The 19,673-nt window shown below is 42.5% G+C and overlaps 2 long non-coding RNA genes across 2 annotated transcripts; both read right to left on the bottom strand.

Annotated features, from left to right (window-relative positions):
• Positions 1 to 7,062: 7,062 nt before the first annotated feature.
• On the bottom strand, positions 7,063 to 7,667 carry LOC311329109. The gene is made up of 4 exons (XR_014631278.1): positions 7,591 to 7,667; positions 7,433 to 7,495; positions 7,273 to 7,344; positions 7,063 to 7,158 (listed from the first exon to the last, which is right to left on the bottom strand). It is a non-coding gene; the product is annotated as an uncharacterized lncRNA (long non-coding RNA).
• An 865-nt stretch (positions 7,668 to 8,532) lies between these two features.
• LOC311329108 lies at positions 8,533 to 9,190 on the bottom strand. Its single transcript, XR_014631277.1, has 3 exons — positions 8,918 to 9,190; positions 8,770 to 8,829; positions 8,533 to 8,672 (listed from the first exon to the last, which is right to left on the bottom strand). It is a non-coding gene; the product is annotated as an uncharacterized lncRNA (long non-coding RNA).
• Between the last annotated feature and the right edge of the window lie 10,483 nt (positions 9,191 to 19,673).

Raw genomic sequence — 19,673 nt, 5'->3', positions numbered from 1 at the left:
TTATGTATACCCAACCATCTGTCTGTTCTTATGTATACCCAACCATCTGTCTGAATGTGAAAGGGGTTAAGAAATTAAAACTTGTCACACTTGCCACATCTTTTCCTCTGAGTGTTCTTTGTTGTGGCCTAACTGTTTATGCTTTCACAGAGGATACACTACATCAATTCATTCATTTGTTCATTAAGTTAATAATTCCTTCATTCATTATTTCTGAAAAATACCGGTACATCATTCTGTGCATTTCTTATAAACTTCCCTAAACGTTTCCAGTTGTTGGTGTGCTTTGAAATTGTGAATTGTGAAAAAATTAATATTGATTATGGTAGATATTTGAATAGATAGATATTTTAACTGCGTGGTAATGGCTGACCTGGACAGAAAATAATAGATATATTAAGTCATAGTTATACCACTGTGTTTGTGACTTACTTCTCTGCCTCACACGAGCACACACAGACACTATGCTTGCACTTACTTTGAACTGTCTTTACCATAAGTGATGGCAAAGGTGGGCACTATTGATCATCCTCTTCACCCAATCAGCACAGTGCACTTTTTCTTCTTTGCTTGGAGACCAGGGTATGATCTCCCATCAGGGAGATATCATATTAATATTCTCACAGATATAATAACACTCAATCTGGATTCTGTGGTATTATATATAAATCATATGCTATATTATTGCACTATGAAGAACAACCAGATCAGTTCATTGTTAACTATTATACCTTTTTGTTTGATCTTCTGATCCTATTTTCTGCAGTTCTCAAATCTGCATTGTAAGTCAGGTGAATATCAAGACAGTCATTGTCAATGCCATCTGTACAGATGTGGGAAGTTAGAAATGTAACTTGCTGCAGCATTTCACGTCGCGGTATTTGGCAGGGAAATCCCGTTGGAAATCTCGTGGGATTTCAGACGGGTGTTATTTCGTTTTAGTGATGCACCACCGCCAGGTGGCGTCTTTGAGTAGATTTAGCAGGCTGGGCTCAGTGTTTTTCTCCTATAGTCTACGAATGAAGCATCATTAAATTTCACATTCTTTAATTTAAATGCTCTGTTGTAAAGCACTTTGAGCTGAATTAATCTGTATGAAAGGGGCTATACAAATAACGTTTAATTGTTATTATTACCTTGTTCTCAAACACATGTTTTCTCCATCTCGATGTAATTTAATTATTACGAACACCTATAATATATCTAGGCCTACAGTAGCCTATCTATCTCGGCAACTGACGTCGGGTCAAGACGTGGTGTCTGTTAAGTCAAATGCGCAAAATAACAGTATTGTAAATATATTTGTTAGTAAAGATGTGGTGAACGTGAGGGTTTTGCGTTTTGTTTCTGGAACGCATTCAACTGGTAGGCTACTCGTAAACCCCGGAAGTAAATTTGAAGAGGGGGCACCAGCTAATGTAGCCAAGTCTGAGCGCAGTAGACTATATGGCTTCAGCACGATACAAAGAAAAAATAAGCTTGATCGGAGGTGTGGATCCATACAAAATTGAAATAGTCGCCATGAGTAAAGATCACTCATTGCCAATCATATCCGGACATTAACTATCTTGTGCATAGCGGCAGGTTTGACAGTGAGTCATCAACCGATAATTGTAATAATGCGATTATTGAAATGGTCTTGTGAACACCTTTATCTGATTTTCAAAATCGGGTAAGGTCCATAGGACGATTGTGGGTTTTCATTTGCACATAACTATATTTTAATAAAACATTGAAGTCCGCCTGTCAATGACTTTCCCTAAAATGGTGTTCTGTTGCACCCCCTATTGTTAAATTATAAATGAAAAAAACATACACAATATTTTGTTTATTTATACCGGCCGCCAGCTGTTCAATGAACGGCTATAGGGAATGCGCAGTTTCGCGCTGGCTACAGCCTATTATATGCACAGTTTCGCGCTATGTAGGCTTTTATAAATAAGTATTATTCATTGGGGAGCTTGGACTCGCTGGGGACTGGTGGAGAGACGCAGAGCCTCCCCAGACGCGACATCTCCAGTTGGCTGAAGAGCTGCGCGCTCTGGCGTCCGGCGCCCCTCGCAGTGTCCACAGAAGAATACCCCCAAAAAAATACTTGCATGGTTAAGACACACTGCAGCAAGAACAGAACTGTCTATCTACTGTCTACTTAGGCTATAAAAGAAATTCAATAGGGCCTTTACGTTGTACAGTAGGCTACAATTACAAGACGCATAGGCCTAGCCTACCGTAAAAAGTGATGCGTTCTCATATGCCTATATTAACTTAGATACTTAGAGATGTATTTCTCTTTCTGTTATGATCAAAAGTATCATGAAAGCGGTTGTCATTTGATTCTGGAGCAATAACAATGGAATGATGATTAATTTACTAAAATCCATTTTCGGTTTAAATAAATATCCAGTACTGTACCTAGGCTACTATAATCTAACGTTAGCTGAAACCAATCAACAGCGAAATTAGGTGAGGTGGAAAACCGTTTGGAAATGGAAAATGTGAACGCACTCAGTCTTGCACGCACGCAGTAGCCTTGTACTAGAATGGGTTCCCTGTCTCACGTTCTGCCTTTATTCAGGCTATGCACCTTGCAATCAATGTATTTTTATATCTACAGTAGACTGTAGACTCTGTCTTTTATTTCGCTACTGGTATAGCCTACTTTCAGTGTGCGTCGTTATACTGTAGGCTAATAGGCTTTTCGCGACCAAGGACCGAATGATATCCATTGAACAGTCAAATCATCGCTAACAATGAAACAATGACTAGAACTTCTCCTGGGGACAGGGTGTGTTCAGATGGTATGGTAATACCATATGGCCATTATAGCGTGAACAATACAAATGGTAAGTGCGGCAAGATATTTTGAAATAAGATACCGTTGGTCAATGTTTTTTTTCTTCCGTTTTTTTTATTTGCAAAAAAATTTCACACATGCATGTCATTGATATAGAAACACAAAATAAAATGCCTTAATCCTAGTACCAAATGCATACTGTATATCCTGTAATACAGTACTGTATTTTACAGTCCTCTCTTGCCCCATACAGCCAGCTCAACTGCGAAAAAGAGCCCTTGAAATAGAACTCCGACGAGTGCGCAACATCTCGTTGATTCGGTTCTTCAGCTGTTTCATGTTGGTGAAGGTAGGGCATCTTAGGAGAACTGCATCTGTGATGCATTTCCGGACGTTCTGTGGCAAGGCCTGCTTGCCTCGTGAACCATCCCAGTTGGTGTTCCGCACCCAGGCCTGATAAGTCCCACGGGTTAGGATGGCACGAAACAGAAGGGCACCATAACGATCTGGACGACCGTTGGTCCGTTGCCAGAGGTTCCGGCAGTGATCTGTGTCCAGGTCAGGAATGTGGATGTCAGGGAGAACTGAAGGGACAGGCAGCAGCAGGTGTCTGGGGGTGAGGTTTGCCGGGGTGAGGTGTGCCATAGTCCCAGGGGTGTGACTCGCTGAGCTGCCAGGGGTGTGCCTCGCCAGGGTGTTGCTCCCTGGGACTCTGTAGCAGGCTACTGGTAGCCTACTAGTACACAGCTGTTTTTTTGTTTTGTGTATCTATTTCGATGTGTTTACATAGCCTTTTTTGCAAATAAATAAAAACAAAAACACAACACTGACCAACGGCATCTTATTTCATTCAAAATGTTGTGCGTGTATCGTGGTGCCCACAGGTGCCCCTGTGTCTGAAATGAAATGAATTCAATAGGGCAAGCCTTAAGTTGTAGCCTAGGCTACAGTACAATCACAAGACGCATAGGCCTAGCCTATCGTAAAAAGCGTTGCGTTCTCATAGGCCTATATTAACTTAGATAATTATTAATTATGCTCAGGTCATAATGTCCGTTAAAAATAATTCCCTCTAAGCAGATTTTGAATTGTATTAAAATAGGCTAAAATTAAATTTCCACATATTCTGATTCCTTCTAGGTCTATATAAACAAAAACATTTTTCTAATGTGTAGCCTAGGCTATAGGCTTCTGCGATGAACAAAACAGCCACAATGTAGCCTGCTTAGCGAGCGAGAGGGCAGTCTACCATAAAGTGTATAACCATAATGTAATATATCTAGACTACATGCATTGTGGTATTTCTTTATATAGCCAATTGTTTCTCAATAAACAGTTATGTCATCCTCTGAGTCCGAATGTAGGCTAATAGACCGGCAGCTCTAAATGCCTTCCCAATCAATGAGACATGGTTGTAAAAATGATGTTTTATTGATGAAAAGGGTAAAACATGGAGAGTCATTGCATTGATCGATGCAGTCCGCTACCAGCAAACACTGAAAATACAGGTCCTCCAGCGAACCTGGACTAGACTATTGTAACCCCCCCCCCCCCCCAAATTCTTTTATATTCAAATAAACTGGATGAACCGGTTTCCTAGCCCTGGATCGTGGGAGGGGGGTAGCCTGCGTTAGCGGGTGCTTTGACATTCCTCCTTCTCGCTCGGATCAGCGGGGGACGCACGCGTCCTGCGCGCAGCGGGGAAAGCTGACTACAATTCAGCTCTTGTCGCGGGCGGGCGTGTGCAGCCTAGTTCCATATGAGAACACTCCTCGGTCCAATTCCGTATAGTAGGTCCGCCTGTGTACTTTCAACGAATGTATTATTAGACATAATATCATAATAACCAACATAATGACCTCCTGAGCTGCCTGCCTGATGGTCTCAGGGCTAAAGAGACCGCGCGTCGTTTTCCTCACCCTATTGGCATGCTATCAATGAAAGAAAATACATTGTAAATAAACATGGTTTTAGGCTATTGTTTTTATGATAACGTCATTGTAAACGAAAGTAGCCTATAGCCTATAATCCAATTGACTGGAACCAGGGGGTTTGACAAAAGTTATGAGGCAAAATAATTTGTCTTGACTGCATTCAAGATGTATCTTTCACATTAAAACTGCATACAAAGCTGGGAATGCTAGGAACATTGCATATGTTTGCAAACTAAAACAAGTGAACACAATTTTACAATCGAAAATGCTTATGAGACCATTATTTTACTTATATGGGGCAAAAGTGGTTTCTCTTCCTGCTTCTGCCTAAGCCCTCCACAATACCACAACACAACGGTGTCATGTTTTACCGAAGAAGTGAAGAAGACGGTAGCTAGCAGTAGCTAAAGCAGTTAGCTAATGTTAAGATCATTCCTGTAGCTGCTTTGCTGCTAATGCGAGTTCGTCTCCGTTCCTGCCCGAGAAACAGAAGTTGAACTAATAGCATCAAAATAGCTACAGCTGTACTATCGTGCAGCTTCACAGCCTGCTATTAGCAGACAGCACTAAAGTTGACAAAACCACACTTGCAAATCATTAGAATTCCAACCATTAATATGGGATTAATCATTCAACTAAACATGGAACCTGAATACTACCTGATATTTCAACCTGCTGACATCAGTGATCGGAGCGTCTGCTTGTTTGAGTCATGAATATCTTACGCAGTTATATTCCATGTGTCCCAAAACTGTTAAATCATTCCCCATGTAGTTCACTATGAGTCGCACTCAATACATCCATGGTAATAGGGAGGGAGTGAGTGAACCATTTCAAACACATCTCTGGTCATCTCCGTTAGCCATCTTACTCGTCCTGATGCCATGTTCCATATGAAAACACTCAGTTAGCCTACTGTATTAAACTTCTACTTGTCCCGACAGTTAACAGATATAGACCCGGCGACATTTACAGAGATAGAAACTATAAATAGATAGGCTTTGTTCGTTATAATTAAATTACAACCAGACAGAGAACAAGGAGTTTGAGAACGGTAAGCTCATCTAATGTGCGAGATGAGCTACAGCCATGGGTCAATGAGTGGTATTACTGCGCCCCTATGGGCAGGCGAGCGGTGGTGCGGAATGACGTAAAGCGCCTGTTAGAATACCGCGGGTCAAGTTACATTCTTATGTTCCCACATCTGTATGTTTTACTTTGAACAAAACAGTGCATACAGTAGACACATGACACATCAATAAAAGTACACATTTATTAGGCTCTAAAAAAATGTACACATCCAAACACACACATGGTAATGATAAATACTATTACAAAATTGAATTGAACACACACCCACATAAGGAAGCCAACATAGGAAAACACACATTGAAAATGTAACTATTTACAAGGAAGACGTATCGCCCACACCAATCATTTCCCCTTTTCCACCTCCCATCTCTGTTTTTCCTTGAGGTAAAAAACAGACTCCTTAAAGTCTTTCCAGGTCATTTCCTTGTCCATGCCCTGGTCATTGTACAAGGAGAAGACCTTAGCTGGGCAGTAAATGTACTTCCCTGCAACACCAGGGAAGCCTGTGTGGACATGAGGACTGTTTGGGCCCTGCTTTAATGCCATGTGACAAAAACGGCACAAACGACCTGTGTGCTGCAGGGTGTCAGACCTCTTCCTCTTTTTCTGCCCTCTCTCCTCCACCCTCTTCTTTGTGTCCTCCAGTTCTTGCTGAAACTTTTTTTTGGTCCCCACAAAGTCTTTAAATGGCATTTTGGGGTTTGTGAGACCCTCAGGACCATAGGCTTTAAAAACCTTACTGGAGCAGTAAAAATAATGGACAGTGCCCTGCTGGGAGAAGAAATGGATGGAGGAGCCGTCATTTTCAAACATGGACTTTAGCTGACAACAGGAAAGACATGTCTTTGTTTGTTTCTTGCGTCCTTCTGGCTGTTGTTGTTGTTGTTGCTGCTGCTGCCTCTCCATGATGCCCAGCACAATGTTCTCGATGGCGTCCTCAGTTAAAGGTGTGGCTGCAGCAGGTTCACATGGATTCACAACAGCTGGAGACAAGGTAACAACTGGCACACTAACAGTCTCACTCCCCTCTTTTAAAGCGTGCCATAGATGCTGTCTCTCCTGTAGCTTCTCTGGGCTGATGTTCAATTAGGGGTTGGTGAAAGTATTTCGGTGATGGAAGATCCGAGATGTTGTCTATCAACTCAGGCTGAGGAGGGAGGTGCCACAATGACACCATCTTCATGGGATTGCTCACAGGAGGAGAGCCCGGCCATAGACCCATGGATTCCAACTCCATCTTCATCCATATCTTCTGCTGCTGTGAACAGGTCCACTGGCTCACATCATGGTCATAGCCGGGAAGTTGGGGAGGAGGACAGCTGGGGTGGCTTGAACTGCCTGGTAATGGATGGAATATAATAAACAATATTTTGAGTCATAGGTATACCACTGTGATTGTGACACTTCTCTGCCTCACATGGGCAGACACAGAGACAATATTAATACACTTACTTTGAGTTGCCTCTATACGTGATGGCAGAGGTGTACTGGGCACTGCTGACAGCTCATGAGAGGAGAGAGGCTCTGAGAATACAAATTATTATTTTAAGAATCAGAAATCCCTATTAAAACAGGAAGAAATCTTACACATTTGAACCAATTTCATATTTACCAGTAAGAGAAGTACTAGTCCCTGAGCTGCATCCTTCAGCATGAGGTTCAGATTGTGCCGAATCTATAGAAAGGAAATGTAATAGATGACATGTTCATGAGGACAGCTACCGTATTGGCAACAACAAATAAATAATACAATTATAATTCTCTATTTACCGGAGAGGAATGCAGGCACTGTCTTCCCTGCAGACGCAGTAGCTGCTGCAGCTGTGGTCTGGCTGCCAGCTCCACTGAGACCTGTTACATCAGCATAGCATTGACCAGGGTCACCCATACATCTACGACAGCAATCAGTGAAATAATACTTGATAAAAATGCATACTTTGGGGGACTTCCTGCCTCACTGTAGACTGCGGACACAAAGCCAGTAGCTGTTTTGGAATGGGTGGATGCTTCACAAGAGCTGGTTGCTTCACACTTGCAGATGGACCTGTTGAAATTATGAATAGACATTTACAACATTAGGTGGTGAATGAGGGTGGAAGAACTATGTGCATTTGGAGATATTCACCATGGGAGGAGACCAGACGCTACAGCGGAAATGACTTCAGAAGGCCTTGATTGAGTGGCAGTGGGTTTGCTCCTTACTGTAAAAGAGGAAATGACTTCAGAAGGCCTTGATTGAGTGGCAGTGGGTTTGCTCCTTACTGTAAAAGAAAACATACTGAGTCACTCTCCACCATATTACTAGATGTATGTAATAGTCACTTTCCTAACCTGATTGTCATGTCCCCATCTCCTCATATGACTAGATGTATGTAATAGTCACTCTCCTAACCTGATTGTCATGTCCCCATCTCCTCAAATTGGGGGTTTTAGGGAAGAATATTTTTTACACAGCAGGGGAAGTCAAGTGACATTACAAAACAACATTTCACACAGTATATAGCATGCAGTGAACTAAATGTTAGTAGTCTTAATTAGTCTTAATCTAAAATGCATGCAAAAAGGGTTGCTGAATGCAACTCCTATAGAAAATTCATATGACTTACCTTAGCCTCCGGATAATTCATGATGCATTGGACATAACAGTCCGTTTGCTTTTGTTAGTAGAACACAAGAACAAAATTGGACATCCGAACAAGGCCAGAACACGGCCAAAACAATAAACCAGTGTAAGAAGCCTTCAGTCATGGTGGAGGCGTTCTGTGTCTCAGAACTCTTCCACCACTCTGATGGAGATGAACCTCGGCCTGTAGACACAGCTGGGGCTCCTGTGACTGCAGCTCCTGGTCAATCTGAGGACATGAAAATAACATTCTCACTGTTGATCATGATCATTTGCCAAAACACAGTGACCAGGAAAAGTAACAAAATATTTTTCAATTAACTCACCCTGGATAAATTTGGAGGGAGAAATACTTAACATTGCCCTGTCAAGCTCCTCGTCATCATCTGTAAAATAAAACACAGACATCACTATGACTAGCACATTACATTAGGATAAATGTTTTTCTTATAAGGGTGTTTGACACTGACATACCTGTAGATTGAGACAGAGGTGTGGCAGTCAGAAGAGTGGGGGGGTTCAGGGATTTGGTCTGCTGGTCTAACAGGTATTTTTGCAACCTGTGCATTTTGGTTCCAGCTGCACACTTCTGGCGCATGATGAAGGTAGCAAATCCATCAGCCCTGCTGTCCCAAACTTCCTTCCAGGTGTCTTTCGCTCTGACACCAAAGCCAACCAGGTTGTCCTCTTCTGAAAGCCGTGGTGGAGCAGTGGACCGCTCAGCTTCATATTTGAGGAGAGACCTTATCTCCTCGAAACTGAGGGCATACTCCTCAAAGGAGACAAGACTGTCCTTGAAGTGTCCTTCTGCCACAAAGACACCAGTGTCTCTCCTTCTGGACAGTCTTGATCAGGTACACTGTGTACCCCACATCGTTCTCCAACAGCCATCTGAAGGATTTGCCCTTGTATTTACCAAACTGGAGGATATACTCCCCAAGCACTTCACTCCGGTTTGTGTAATCCCCTCCTCTGTTAAAAACCACAGTCCTGGCATTCACCCTGACCACATCTTCTTTGACTGGCGCTGACCTGTCTTGTAATGAGCGGTCATTTTTAATTTTTCTTGCCTCTTCTGAAGGCTCCTGCCGCAAAAAGCCCAAGGGCCCCTTCCGGAAGCAAACAGTCCCCTTCCCCGGGAAGATTACACTATGCTTTTGGGACATGTTGATGACTTCTGTAAACGAGAACAACAAAACATACTGTTATATTTGTGGAATTTAAACTTAAGTGTCATAATCATCACTTTAGTACAAATTTGAATAAATTGAGTGTACAGTAAGGCATACTATAACTAGATTACATGTAACCATTACAGAAAAGGAGTAGAGCTACTACTTATATGCTCTAGGCTTAGCTCTAAGCCTTGTAGGCCTATGCCATCACCTTATGACTACACAGACACAACAAGACTGCTGTAACTAGCAAAGTAGCCTACCCATTTACAGGAGCAAAGTAGCCTACCCATTTACAGGAGCAAAGTAGCATACCCATTTACAGGAGCAAAGTAGCCTACCCATTTACAGGAGCAAAGTAGCCTACCCATTTACAGGAGCAAAGTAGCATACCCAATATCGAGTAGTTTCAAACTAGACAACCAGATTATCATTCCACATTATTGGTAACGATACACCAACTGTGCGGGTCGAGTGAATCTGTGATCCACACTAGAATATGAAACATAACATGGTCGTGGCTGAGTGTCATGTCTTAACAAGATTGGATCATGTCAACATGATTAAAAGTACACTTTTCATGAGTCAACGATGTAATAACGGCGTTAACTTATGCTACTCTATGCAAGTCTATCTAACTGTATAACGTTAGCTCATGTAGCTGGCTACGTTTCCCATTGAAAAACACAGCAACACTACCACTAATGGAGCTGTAACTTACTAGCACTTGAAACTACACATTATCATGAATGAGTGTCATGTCTAAAACGAGATTTGATCATGTCAACATGATTAAAATTACTAATTACGAGACTCACCACTGTAACAACGACGTTAAACTCCTCTGTGCAAGCTAGATCTGGTCCAGGGTGATATCCTACGTATAACGCCCTGTTACTCTCAATGCAATTTGCCTATGAAAGCGCTTCATCGGCCCGGTCGTCCGACTCTACAGACAAAACCGTTTCGTTACTCACCAAAGTAAACACATCGTTGGAAAGATGAAAGCCTTTTCTCCTAAGGCGCTACAGTTTGTAGTCCCCCACCTTTCAAATAAAGGGCACATTTGTACACTTAAATGTTTTATATCCACAGCGGATCGACTGTCTTCTTCTACCGGCGAATCGGCGCTCTCTGCTTTGTTTAGCCTACTCACTGCTGCAGCCCATGTCGGGGATGATGCATTACATCTTAAAGTCTCTCAACACCATTTAAGATGTAATGCATCATCCCCGACATGGGCGGCAGCAGTGAGCAGTCCTATACGTAGGATATCGCCCTGGACCACGGTCTATGTGCAAGCCAACTTGCGACTGTACCGTAGTAGCCATAAGCTGAATCCCAAATCGCGCACTTAGGCGAAAGTGCAGAGCACTCGCGGCCTTGTGGCCTTACATGCGCGTTCCCGCTAAGTCCACAAGGGCTCAGGGTAGTTCCAAAACGGAATTGCTAGGTCCACAAGTGCGCCACACCGCCATTTTGCGCACTGTAACCGCACTTACCGAAAGTCCGCAATTTCACGGATTTAGGAGCAGAAAATACCCACAGCCCACCGCGTCTCATGTGACACGGGTTAGGGTTAGGGTTAGGGTTTGAGTGCATCCGAGTCATGATCCGAGTGCATCACACATAAATGATGACATTTGCAGATAACACTACATTTATCTTGAAATCCACATGCTGCAAACATATCCCACCCAACCTAATTTTTTAATTATTATTAAATTAAAACAGACGTCAATCGGTCAATTTGCAGAGCTGAAGGGAGCGTCAGAGCAGCCTCTGCATCTGAGGAACGCGGCAGCCAATGAAAACGAAGTGGGAGGGGCATTGAGCGAAACTGGGAGTGCTGTCCCATTTAATTCACGGCCCTGCACCCTCTGGCCCTTCCAGCTGACGTCAATTAAGTGCTCAGGCCTCAGGCCACAAGTGCGAGGGGCCGCAAGTGCGGTTTGCGCACTCAGATTGGGATTCAGCTATATTGTTGTTGTTGAAAGGGAAAATATTCGTCTTCTTCTTCAATGAGATTTCCGGCAGCGTAAAAGGAAAACCTGGAACAGCGCCACAAGCCTATAGACGCCAATGTTGTGGCCAAAAGTATATTACATCCGTAGTGATTTAGCAGTACCATTGAGAATGCATGGGAAACGGTTTATGGAGTTTTAGCTAAAGAATCCCTGGCCCCCGCGCGGGAGGGCCGGGTTCGATTCCCGGCCAATGCAGAGACTGTATCTTTGTCACTAGAGCTAGGGCTCCCTTCACTGAGCAGCAGCCGAGGACAGAGCTTCTGATAGGCTCTTTGGTAATATAAAGAGCAATATCCTGGTCTGTGCCTTTTTCTTTGATTAGAAACTAGATCTTTTCTGGACGTCGTGGAAAGGGCCTGATCCCGACTAGACTGTGAGGGCCCGGATAGCTCAGTCGGTAGAGCATCAGACTTTTAATCTGAGGGTCCAGGTTTCAAGGATGCAAGAATATTGCAGAAATGATCCTTTGGAATTGACTCACTGCAAGAATATTGCAAAATGCGGTACAGTTCTGCGAGGCCTGCGACCTAGACTGCACAGTGAACACTGCACAATCATCTCCAATTCCCATTGCAAATGTATGCTGCCCTCTAATTGTGAAAATGTATGAAATGCCACAGAAGCACCAAAATTGGTGAAGCTCTCTCTTACATAACACTCACCTAATGTAGTGGCTCTGAGACCTTTGGAAAAATGTATTTGTCATTCAAAAGTCACTTCCAAAAGCCTGTCAAAAGTCTCTTCCAACGCCCAAGTCTCCATCAAACAACTGACATTTTATCCTGCCCTCTAGTGGTACAGATGTGGGAAGTTAGAAATGTCTTTTTTTCAGACGGGTGTTATTTCGTTTTAGTGATGCACCACCGCCAGGTGGCGTCTTTGAGTAGATTTAGCAGGCTGGGCTCAGTGTTTTTCTCCTATAGTCTACGAATGAAGCATCATTAAGTTTCACATTCTTTAATTTAAATGCTCTGTTGTAAAGCACTTTGAGCTGAATTTATCTGTATAAGGTGCTATACAAATAACGTTTAATTGTTATTATTACCTTGTTCTCAAACACATGTTTTCTCCATCTGGATGTAATTTAATTATTACGAACACCTATATCTAGGCCTACAGTAGCCTATCTATCTCGGTAACTGACGTCGGGTCAAGACGTGGTGGCTGTTAGGTCAAATGCGCAAAATAACAGTATTGTAAATATATTTGTTAGTAAAGATGTGGTGAACGTGAGGGTTTTGCGTTTTGATTCTGGAACGCATTCAACTGGTAGGCTACTCATAAACCCCGGAAGTAAATTTGAAGACGGGGCACCAGCTAATGTAGCCAAGTCTGAACGCAGTAGACTATATGGCTTCAGCACGATACAAAGAAAAAATAAGCTTGATCGACTTGTGGATCCATACAAAATTGACATAGTCGCCATGAGTAAAGATCACTCATTGCCAATCATATCCGGACATTAACTATCTTGTGCATAGATAGCGGCAGGTTTGACAGTGAGTGCGTTCACATGCACAATATACACAATATTTTGTTATTTGAATGATCTTGAATATATATATATTCAAAATCATTCAAATAAGAAAATATCGTGTATGTTTTTATTTATTTATACCGGCCGCCAGCCGTTCAATGAACGGCTATAGGGAATGCGCAGTTTCGCGCGGGCTACAGCCTATTATATGCACAGTTTCGCGCTATGTAGGCTATTATAAATAAGTATTATTCAATGGGGGGGCTTGGACTCGCTGGGGACTGGTGGAGAGACGCAGAGCCTCCCCAGACGCGACATCCTCCAGTTGGCTGAAGAGCTGCGCGCTCTGGCGTCCAAATAGCCACTGGCGGCGCCCCACGCAGTGTCCACAGAAGAATACCCCCCTCAAAATACCTGCATGGTGAAGACAAGCTGCAGCAAGAACAGAACTGTCTACCAATGCATGAAGTGCACCATAGCTGTCTGTGGCAGTTGCACTGCCAAGGTGCAGAGGATATGTGCGAAGTGTATTTGAGCTGCCGCCTCAACCGTGCGTAAGAGCAGAGCGCATCAACTCGTGTACAGCCTACAACTAGTAGCCCATAGCCATTAAAACGGCTTATTGTTTTATTCATATATCAACTAGATAATTCGATAATAATGAGTAGCCTAGTCGGCTATAAAAGGAATTCAATAGGGCAAGCCTTAAGTTGTAGCCTAGGCTACAGTACAATCACAAGACGCATAGGCCTAGCCTACCGTAAAAAGCGTTGCGTTCTCATAGGCCTATATTAACTTAGATAATTATTAATTATGCTCAGGTCATAATGTCCGTTGAAAATAATTCCCTCTAAGCAGAATTTGAATTGTATTAAAATAGGCTAAAATTAAATTTCCACATATTCTGATTCCTTCTAGGCCTATATAAAAAAAACATTTTTTTAATGTGTAGCCTAGGCTATAGGCTTCTGCGATGAACAAAACAGCCACAATGTAGCCTGCTTAGCGAGCGAGAGGGCAGTCTACCATAAAGTGTAGGCTATAGCCTAACTATGATGTAATATATCTAGACTACATGCATTGTGGTATTTCTTTGTATAGCCCAGCCTGCCTATCAATTGTTTCTCAATAAACAGTTATGTCATCCTCTGAGTCCGAATGTAGGCTAATAGACCGGCAGCTCTAAATGCCTTCCCAATCAATGAGACATGGTTGTAAAAATGATGTTTTATTGATGAAAAGGGTAAAACTGAAAAACATGGACAGTCATTGCATTGATCGATGCAGTCCGTTCAAATAGGCATCAAAAGATAAAGTAGGCCCATTTAAAATGACCAATTATATCTTCAAATCCCTTCTAATCTTGGCCTTTGATAGGGTTTTTCCCCGCCCTACTGCCAATTATATCCGAACATTAACTATCTTGTGCATACAGAGCACAAACAATGAAACAATGAAACTAATAGATTTCCTCTCTGTCTGTCTGTGGCATTCGCTACCAGCAAACACTGAAAATACAGGTCCTCAATTTATTTAGATTAGACTAGCCTATCCAACTGGACCACTCCAATGAATGTTGAACGTAGCCTACTTTTATTCTTTAGGTTTTACAGAATCGGCCTACAATGTCCACACATGCATGCGCCATCTGACTAGCTCGTCACTCGCCAGCGAACCTGGACTAGACTATTGTAACCCCCCCCCAAATTCTTTTATATTCAAATAAACTGGATGAACCGGTTTCCTAGCCCTGGATCGTGGGGAGGGGGGTAGCCTGCGTTAGCGGGTGCTTTGCCATGACCGGCCACAGGTGTTGGATTGAATTCGCTAGTTTGATTGTTAGATGGATGGATTTAACGTCCAAAGTAGATTGTGCAAGTATTGTATAGGCCCATGTGTAAGAGATGAATGGTTGTAACCATAAACTCAGCCAGAGGTAGACTGTAGATCAGGGGTGGGCAATTATTTTTTCCATGGGGCCACATGAGAAACTGAAAATATTGTGGAGGGCCGGGCCAAAAGGCTGAACTCAATTCTGCATAATAATCATTGTATTTCTTTATAAAAAGCAGTAAATAGCATTGTTTTGACAAGCTGGTAAGAGTATATGTTATAGTTAAGCAATGAAAAAGTGAGGTTGCCTTACAAAAAAATGTCATTTATTAAATCAAATTTCCCAAAACAATGGTAAACAAAATGAAAGTTTTTCACCATTTGTGACTCATATTAGTGAACATTTTCAGTCACATTCACTCAAACACATTTTGAGTTTCATTTACTGTTGGAAAGAGGTTCTTAGCATTCTAAAGACATCACAATATTGTCTTTGTACTCCAAATATTAAGCAAGATACATCATATTGAACTGTCACTAAACATCACTGAACTGTGATTTTGAGAAAAAGGCTTCCAAAGAAAGTGTCCCAGTTCACTGCTAGTTGGTGCCTTTACACATGCCAACATTTGTAGTCTAACCACCTCATTTGGTGTTTTTAAGTTCTCTTTTCTTGTTCAGTGAGAGAAATCTAGTCTCTGCTGGGCTTTAACGAGTGCATCGAAGTCAGGTTGAATGTCTGAGGTGGAGATGCGAAGCACAGCTGACAGATGATCATCAGTGAGAGAGGATCTATACCTGGATTTCGTAAACTTCGCTAGCAAAGCTTCCGATGTCCGCGCCCTTCCAGCGTCAGTCAAGTTTTAATATTTCTCTGCGTGTTTCGTCTCGTAATGCCGACTCACATTGTAGTCCTTAAACACGGCGATCTGCTCCCCGCAAACTAAACACACGGCTTTACCTCCGACTTCAGTAAATAAATACAGTCCAATTTTTGTTGAAAACCCTGCATTCAGCATCTACCTTTCTTTTTTTAGCGGACATTTTGAGGGCTAAAGTCGTCTTGTGACAAGGATCCAATCATGTGCACGTCTTGATATACGTATTGCGTCATTATGCACGTGAATAAAAAACAACTTCAAAATAAAAGCAATGCAGCTTTAGTCCATGCATGAGGTAAAGTTAGAAAATATGTTTATTTTGTAATTTCCAATTAGCCTTACACGGGCCGGTCAGAGTCAACCAAAGGGCCGTATGTGGCCCGGGGGCCGTACAATGCCCAGGTCTGCTGTAGATGATCAGCATTATCACCAGTCTCAATTGATGCTTTCCTCTAGGCTACGTGTTGCCATTCATTTAAACCACCATCTCATCTAGACTACTTTTGTTGCTGCATTTTTACATTTATGCTTTCATGATTTTAGAGCGCAATAAACATTTTCCAGGATTCCAGTAAGTCCATCCATTCATCCAACTTTGTGCTGAGCGCAGCGCAGGCTGTTAGCCTACTGTCAAGGCTCACGACTGATGCACTCCCTTAACACTCCCTTAACACGTCTCGCAACTCCCCAGACCATCAAGAGAATTTCAATATGAAAGACCTTAGGATTCCAGGAGTCAAGGCCGTTTCAGACGGGGAGCGATATTCCGCCTGCGTTCTCGCTCGGATCAGCGGGGGACGCACGCGTCCTGCGCGCAGCGGGGAAAGCTGACTACAATTCAGCTCTTGTCGCGGGCGGGCGAGCCAAGCGGGACAAAAGTCTCATAGGAGAGGGGCAAAAGTCGCACTGCTGCAAAGTGTGTCCTATCTGATTATTTTGGCATGTAATTCTCTTTACTTTCAACGAATGTATTATTAGACATAATATCATAATAATATATAAAGCCTTCAACGACCTCCTGAGCTGCCTGCCTGATGGTCTCAGGGCTAAAGAGACCGCGCGTCGTTTTCCTCACCCTAACTATTGGCATGCTTTCAATGAAAGAAAATACATTGTAAATAAACATGGTTTTAGGCTATTGTTTTTATGTAGGCCTATAGGTTAAGCTATTTGTGTTCATAAGGTAACGTCATTGTAAACGAAAGTAGCCTATAGCCTATAATCCAATTGACTGGAACCAGGGGGTTTGACAAAAGTTAAGAGGCAAAATAATTTGTCTTGACTGCATTCAAGATGTAGCCTATCTTTCACATTAAAACTACATACAAAGCTGACCAATAGCATTAGAAAGATCTCTTCGAGAGCTTTCATTTCACCTGTTCATTCTGCCCAAATGTCACTCGCGCACCCCTCTGGTTCTAAGCCATCACAATGCGACTTCTGTCCCTCTACGGGATGCGACTTTTGTCCCGCCACGGTCTCCTGTCAATTCTCCCTGGCTTGCAGGCACGACTTGCTCGCACGAAACTTGAAAGCTATGTTATCATGTATCCAGTAGATATGCTAAGAAAATTGCATATGTTTGCAAACTAAAACAAGTGAACACAATTTTACAATCGAAAAATGCTTATGAGACCATTATTTTACTTATATGGGGCAAAAGTGGTTTCTCTTCCTGCTTCTGCCTAAGCCCTCCACAATACCACAACACAACGGTGTCATGTTTTACCGAAGGAGAAGTGAAGAAGACGGTAGCTATCAGTAGCTAAAGCAGTTAGCTAATGTTAAGATCATTCCTCTAGCTGCTTTGCTGCTAATGAAAGTTTGTCTCCGTTCCTGCCCGAGAAACAGAAGTTGAACTTATAGCATCAAAATCAAAATAGCTACAGGAATCATCGTTGTAAAGTTAGCTATCTGCTTTTTAGCCACCGACAGCTACCGTTAATATTATGAAGCTGCTGTTGTGAGCTAACTTGCCATCACGGTCTTATCGTGCAGCTTCACAGCCTGCTATTAGCAGACAGCACTAAAGTTGACAAAATCACACTTGCACATCATTAGAATTACAACCATTTATATGGGATTTATCATTCAACTAAACATGGAACCTGAATACTACCTGATATTTCAACCTGCTGCCATCAGTGATCGGCGCGTCTGCTTGTTCGGTCATGAATATCTTACGCAGTGACATTCCATGTAGTGTCCCAAAACTGTTAAATCATTCCCCATGTAGTTCACTATGAGTCGCACTCAATACATCCATGGTAATAGGGAATAGGGAGTGAGTGAACCATTTCAAACACATCTCTGGTCATCTCCATTAGCCATCTTACTCGTCCTGATGCCATGTTCCATATGAGAACACTCAGTTAGCCTACTGTATTAAACTTCTACTTGTCCCGACAGTTAACAGATATAGACCCGGCGACAGTTACAGAGATAGAAACTGTAAATAGATAGGCTTTGTTCGTAATAATTAAATTACAACCAGACAGAGAACAAGGAGTTTGATAACGGTAGGCTCATCTAATGTGCGAGATGAGCTACAGCAATGGGTCAATGAGTGGTATTACTGCGCCCCTATGGGCAGGCGAGCGGTGGTGCGGAATGCCGTAAAGCGCCTGTTAGAATACCGCGGGTCAAGTTACATTCTTATGTTTTGGATAAAAAGCGCTATAAAAGTGCAGTCCCTAACCCTAACCCTCCAGAAAAACACGGGCAAAAATCCTTGATTATGCAGGCAAAAATCCTTGATTATGCAGGCAAAAATCCTTGATTATGCAGGCAAAAATCCTTGATTGGAATATGCAGGGTTTTTATGTGATTTTATGCGTTGAAAATGCTGGGATTTTCTGAAGTTGCGGGAACTTCAGAATATTGCGAGAATATGCGAAAAATGCAAGAACCTGTCCTGTATTTTCGTGCACACCCCACTCTAATGCATATAGCCTACACTACGTCTTCACATGCTTGGAATGATAGGAGAAATAACAAAACCATAGCCTATGCGAGAGCGCCTAGACCAGGTACGGTATAGACCGGCGTCATGATTGAAGGCAGCCTTAAAAGGCAGCATTGGAACTTATAAACAACCCCCGATGTCTGGTCTCTGTGGTCGTCCAGGTCATTTGCTATTTCCAAGTTTATCAGACCAAACATTTTGCCCATGTCTATGATCTGATGTTTATTGATTTGATCTTAATATAATCGATGCAGCTGTGCTTTAGCCTACACTTATTGGCTATTTATTTCCTTAATTCATGATGAGAATAGCAGAGGACTTTGAACTTGATATATTAAACAGAAATTGGTGCAATTCACTAGAATGCAGGAAATGAGATGTCTGACCCTCATAATCTCATGGGGGAGGACCCCCAGACCCCTGCTTGATGTGTGTTCCGTGAGCATGGGGATGCTGGCAAGGTGTCCCTTATCTTTCCCCATTGAAGGTGGCAACCCTACAAACGAGGTGAAAAACATTACAACTTGAAGCAGAAAAATGCGGGAAGTATGAAATCAAGCGAGCCCCATATATTCCACGTTTTTTGCGTTGAGTTCAGTGATTATCGCGGTGAAAATGCGCTCTTTCTAAAATTATGTGACCCTTGCATAAATTGCGCCTTTTGCCTGATTATGCAATGAATTATGCGATCGCATAATCGCGTTTTTCTGGAGGGACTGAATATAGCTGCATTGTCGTCAGTGGGTGATTCTTATCAAGGGCAGTGCAGGGGTAGATCAGACAGAAATCATGACCGATGACTGCTGTTGGTGTCTAAAACGAATCATGAGCTAGATTTTAAACAGCATCCATTTTGAGCTCAGCCTCGGGTT

Source organism: Borostomias antarcticus (genome assembly GCF_949987555.1).
Source record: "Borostomias antarcticus genome assembly, contig: scaffold_71, whole genome shotgun sequence".
Lineage (NCBI taxonomy): Eukaryota > Metazoa > Chordata > Actinopteri > Stomiiformes > Stomiidae > Borostomias > Borostomias antarcticus.
The sequence above is the reverse complement of the archived record's forward strand: the minus strand, read 5'-3'. Positions and strand labels throughout refer to the sequence as shown.